The following is a 6,000-nucleotide window of genomic DNA, read 5'->3' as shown; positions in this document are numbered from 1 at the left end:
GTATGGACTGTTTCTTCTATACTTGGTGGTGGCAGTATTTGTCCGTCGTATTCAGTTGGCGGGACCTCCAACTCGCCGATCTTCTGGTTTTTCAGTAGTTCCTCGAAGTACTCATCCCATCGCTCCAATATGCCCATTCTGTCGGAAATCAGATTTCCCTCTTTGTTTCGGCTGGATGAACATCGATGTAAGTCTTCATCTTGCTAACTTGTTGCTGAAACTTCCGTGCCTGGTGCGGTTGCTCCCTGTACTTTTCTAGTTCACAGAACTGTTGGTTCTCCCAGACTTCTTTTTTCCGGCTGTGAAGTCGCTTTTCCGCTCGCGGAGTTCATGATAAGTCTCTCCGTGTGCCCGCGTTGCTTGAAAATGCAACATTACTCGATATGCAGCATCCTTGCGTTCCGCTCCTAGCTTACGTTCATCGTCAAACCAGCCGTTCCGACTTTTTTTGCGGCTGGGGCCAAGTATGTCGTATTGATGATAATGTTCTTCAGGTGATTGTGAAGATCATTTGTTGATGCTTCATCTCCAGGATCTCTGTTCACTGCGGTTATTGCGACATCCGTTTCCCTCTTATAGGTATCGAGGAGGGCTGTGTTGTGGATGGCTTCGATGTTAACTCTCACTTGATTGTTAGAGGGGATTCTTGGTGGTGTTGTTATTCGAGCTTAGGTTGCAGGCTGCAGGTTTTTACATCCATGAACTTCTTGTTAATATAATGTCATAAGAAAACACATATCTAACTTAAAACTTTCACCAAGCATTAGTAACTACACCATCATCATCTTATACTGAATGCTCATATAATGAACTGTTACTGATGTCCTAAAAAGTTTTTTATAATCAGAAATTACATGCATGAACCTTCGGAAGTGGTACCATTTGAAGAAAAAAAATTCGGGAAACCGGAAGCTGGACGCTTCAGGTATGAAAGGTATTGTGTATTTCTTTTATAAAATCATTTGAGCGGACATTCGTCCCATTACCACCTAGCATGTAATATATGCATATATATCGCGTGATACTAGCATTCAAAGTCGTGAATTGGCACAAAAGCGACAACTGTGACCTATTGTAACTGTGTTAATAATAGTGCGGTTTCTACCAAACTAGGTAGATAGGATGATTTTCTTTTTATTGCCAGTAATGTGGGTTTCATAATTCTAGATTGAACTCAAGGGGAGTTTGGCAGTCAATTACTCAAAATTGTAGTAAAATACGTTTCTTAACTTTATTTGAATAGATATTAGTATGGAAGGTACCTAGGCACCATATAGTGGCAGCCTATTGATTTTTGTTTTTAGATTTTTCGGTTGGCAGTTTCTGAGAATGGGTCCGTGAGAGAAATGATCACTTTCGACTCCCCGTAATCCTCACCTTTCCAACAAATGTCAAAACTAAGATAGGCTTCGGAAAATATTAAACAAAACCTTTTATACCCCACATACAGTCAACATTTGATGGAAAAATTCACAACCCCCTTTTGCATGTATCCGGAACACTTCTTAAATTTTACATAGAATGATGTAACTCACTGTATGCGTGTGCGTTCATAGTTCTCACGTTTCCCCTGATTTTGGTGTCAATCGTTGGAACCTTTCCGAGAAAATTGCGTGTGACAGGCTGACAGACAGGCAGACGGTCGAAAGAACGGTTTTGTTTTACACAAAACGTTAATTAGCTTTAATGTGCACCATATCTTTCGTAAAATATGTATATTGAAAACATAGGGATCTTTCGAAATCAAACTGTATCTGTTTGTTAACAACAAATGTAGCTCGTTTCAGTAATTTTACTGTTTTAGGGTCACTCTGTGAAATGATTGAAAGCCAAAATCTTTGCACTAGCAATCATAACTTTTAGCCTTAAACGCCGCTTTATCCAATTAAAATCTAAATAGGTAGTTCTTTGTGATTCGGATAAATACGTATATTGTCTATAAAATAAGTAGTCCCTATCCGCATTGTTTCTGATTATATCCAATTCACGGTCATTTTTCCGCTCCATCGAGGTCCATCGCATATCGACAACAGGAACCCATATGAATTCTCGTCGCTTTATCGAACACTACAATCGCACCAGCCCAAACCGTGCTCTCACATCTCCCGTCCATAAATGATCCACCCGGAATTCCTGAAATGGTGATTTGTTGAAATAATTTAAACCTTAAACGATACTTTAACAAGTTGGATATTTCAAAATGGGAGAGCTATACCTACTTAGTCAATGCAATGTACAGTTGCGAGCCTCTTCGATCTGCTCAAGTACCAAGGTCCGAAATTGGCTTATCTTGATCTTGAGACCCTGGTTGGCACTATCGTCCACATGTGCATACGAGATGGTCAGGGCTGGAAACCAGTACGATGCCGTAGGAAGTTCGCTGCTCAAGATATTTCTTGACAGAAAGCTGATAGAGTGCTGCTGGTTCTACACATTTTCTGCTGGTTGGTGCCTTGCGTGTTAACTTTTTAGCTCACAAGGCGACGATCATTGTCGTCGCCTCATTTGAATAAATTGTCAAACTGTGACGACTTCTTTTTTCCCACATTAATTCATGGGTTGCGGGCTCGGCAATGCACCCCCGGCTGTGATTCGATGAAAAATCCATATTTCAAGGGGAAACTGATGCTTGTATTTCATCAGTTTTAAATTCCGATCATGGACTTTCTGTGCATTACAATTTTCCAGACAGTATTACCGAACGACCCTGCATAATATTTATTGTCATAATCGTTTCTCATAAAATGAATTTCAAGCTGAACTTTTAGTTACAGTAATCGTTGTATAGCTGGATGAGTGGAACGCCGCGAACGTATCCACCGTTCGACACCCTCCCTTAATGTGCGCAAAATTTGTTTCCAAGACGTAGACTGGCACCAATCGAAAAACTCTAAAACAAAATGCGGGAGTCAAATGGCAACTCAAATTCGCATTTTCCAGGGAGAAACTCCTTTCAATTTCACGATACTGATCAATGCGGGTTCAGAGCTAGAAGTCACAAATCCTCCAAAGACAGTGGAAAAGATATTCACCTTGTAAATTTTTACGTTATCTCCTCGAATTAATTTTTACGGTAAACTTAGAGATTCGATGTTTCGAATCCGAAACCTCCAGATAATTCTCTTCTTGCAATTTCTTTATACTGCAATAACATTAACTCTAGCGATTTCGGTCTTCGTCTGCATAGTTGGAATGTGCTCGCTCCATCTTAGCGGATAGGGATTTGGCGCCGCTGTCCTAACCTTCGCAGAGATACAGCGAAATGAAAGAAATCCTGAAAAGTGTTTTTCATTGAAACAGTTGCTACATTTACAATCGGCTGAGAATGTTACCTTTCGATTATATGGTTCGCTTAAATGCTTTTCACGCTATCAAATTTTACGATATCCGTTCTTGAAAAGCAAACACACTATTGAAACTTATCCGCCCTCGTTGCTTAGACAAGGGGTGAGTGTCATAATAAAAGCTTAGTGAAATTGCCATGATCCGAGGAGGTTGGTAGGGTTGGGGTGATACTCGTTTTGCTAGGAGTACACAAATCGATGAGTACATTTTTAAGGTTTTGTGTAAACACAAAACCTTATTAAAATCGGTTTACCGTCTGTCTGTCTGTCTGTCTGTCCGTCTGTCTGTCTGTCTTTTTTTTTTTTTTTTTGAGGAGGTGGAAATCTTCAAAAAGACACTGGTCTGGACACACCAGCGTGTGGGATTTTTACCCACTAAAACCACCCCCGACTCCCTCCCAGCCCCGCGGAACCACCATAAGGTATTACATCACGGGGCGGAGTCAGCTCACTCTAGCTTTGTCACCTTTCTTCTATACGCGGCGCACGTGACCGCGTTTTTCTCCTCTCCTCTGCTTTTCGCAGTTTATTTTGGATAGATGCGATCATGGAGTTTACCGCATCCCAATTCTCTTGATGTGCTAGCATTTTCGGCACCAGATTTTCTGGTACCAGCACCTCCCCTAGAGTCTCCTCTAGATTCCTCCTTTCTTCCACAAATCTCGGACAGTGGAAGAATACATGCTCTGGGTCCTCTGGGACTCCATTGCAATTTGGACAATCGGGTGAGGTCTCCAATTTAAACCTGTGAAGGTATTGGAGATATCCTCCGTGTCCCGTGAGAAACTGGGTGAGATTATAATTAATCTCACCGTGTCGTCTCTCCAACCACTCCTTGATGGCAGGAATGAGCCTGTGCGTCCGCCGGCCCTTTCCCGAGCGTTCCCACCGCTCTTGCCATCTATTTATGGATCTCCCCCTTTCCGTCTTCCTCGTCCGCGATGAGGAAGAGGTTGGCTTTGCATTGTATATATTCGCCATCTCATCTGCCAAGATGTCAATCGGCATCATTCCGGAGATGACGAATGCTGCATCATCTGAGACAGTCCTGAAAGCAGAGCATACCCTCAGGGCTGTCCTCCTGTAGACTGAACTCAGTTTGGTAGCGTTCCCTGACATCCACAATGCCTCCCTCCAAACTGGGGTTGCATAGAGCATGATCGAGGTCACCACCCTGGCTATAAGTAACCTAGAGGTATGCCGTGGCCCTCCAATGTTCGGCATCATCCTTGCCAGGGCCATACTTGCAGTGGATGATTTATCGCAAACATACCGCACATGTTGCTTATAGCTAAGCTTCCTGTCTATCACCACTCCCAAGTATTTGATGGTCGGCTTGGAAGTGACGATATGATTCCCGATTCTAATACAGGCGTAATTTCTCTTCCGGCGCTTAGTGATGAGGACCGCTTCCGTTTTTTCCTCCGCAAGTGTCAGACTAGAGCTCTTTAGCCAACTTTTAACAGCACCGATTGCCACACTTGAGTATAACTCAGCATCTTCGAGATGCTTTGCGACAACAACCAGCGCTATGTCGTCAGCGTAACCCACCACTGTGGCTTCCCCCGGAAGGGGAAGATTAAATACATCGTTGTACATGATGTTCCACAGTAGTGGGCCCAATACGGAGCCCTGTGGGACACCCGCGGAAACAACGTACTCCTGCGGTCCGTCATCGGTGTCATACCAGAGCCTCCTTTCAGTTAAATAACTATCGACGATAGCAGCGAGATAGGCGGGAATACCAACCTTCGCTAAAGATTTCCGTATTAGATTCCAATTGGCCGAATTAAATGCATTTTTCACATCCAAGGTTACTACCACGCAATATTTGCTGGTACTACCCTTTCCGTGAATTGCATCTTCGGCCAAGCCAGTAACCAATTTGATGGCATCAATGGTTGATCTGGCTTTACGGAACCCATACTGCCGATCCGAAAGGCCGCCTTGGCTCTCAACAACCGGGAGTAATCTATTATAGATTACCCGCTCTAGCATTTTCCCCACCGTGTCCAGGAGACATATGGGTCGATATGAGGATGGTTCACCTGGAGGTTTACCTGGTTTAGGCAGAAGTACCAACTTTTGCCGTTTCCATGCCACTGGAAATATCCCCTCGGACATGCACGCTTCGAACAACTCAGCGAACATGTCCGGTCTGGATTTCACGGCAAGCTTAAGGGCCTTATTCGGTACTCCGTCCAGGCCCGGCGCTTTGTTGTCTCCTATTCTACCGCAGATATCCAACAGCTCGTCTCTGGTGACTGGCGGAATTGCCGCCACATTCAGAGGTGGTTGCAATGTGTCGGTGCTCTCCTCTTGCTGGGGGAATAACCCCTGGATGATTTTTAGCAAGAGGGTGGGGCACGTGATCTGCGGAGATGAACGGCCTCTGAATCGTCCCATCACGATTCTGTAGGCACTCCCCCACGGGTTTATGTTCGCTTCTGAGCAGAGCTCCTTAAAGCACTCCCTCTTGCTTCGCTGGATGGCGAGCTTGAGGTTTTTGCGGGCTGCCTTATAGGCGAGCTCTTTTTGTCCCTGTTCGACTCTACCTATCGCCCTTTGAGCCACTCTTCTGGCTCGGTGGCAGGCTGATCGAAGGCCGGTCAGTTCATCATTCCACCAGTAGTTTGGTCTTCTACTGGGGAATGAA

Source organism: Hermetia illucens, chromosome 4 (assembly GCF_905115235.1).
Source record: "Hermetia illucens chromosome 4, iHerIll2.2.curated.20191125, whole genome shotgun sequence".
In the NCBI taxonomy this organism is placed as follows: domain Eukaryota; kingdom Metazoa; phylum Arthropoda; class Insecta; order Diptera; family Stratiomyidae; genus Hermetia; species Hermetia illucens.
Note: the sequence above shows the minus strand (reverse complement) of the source record.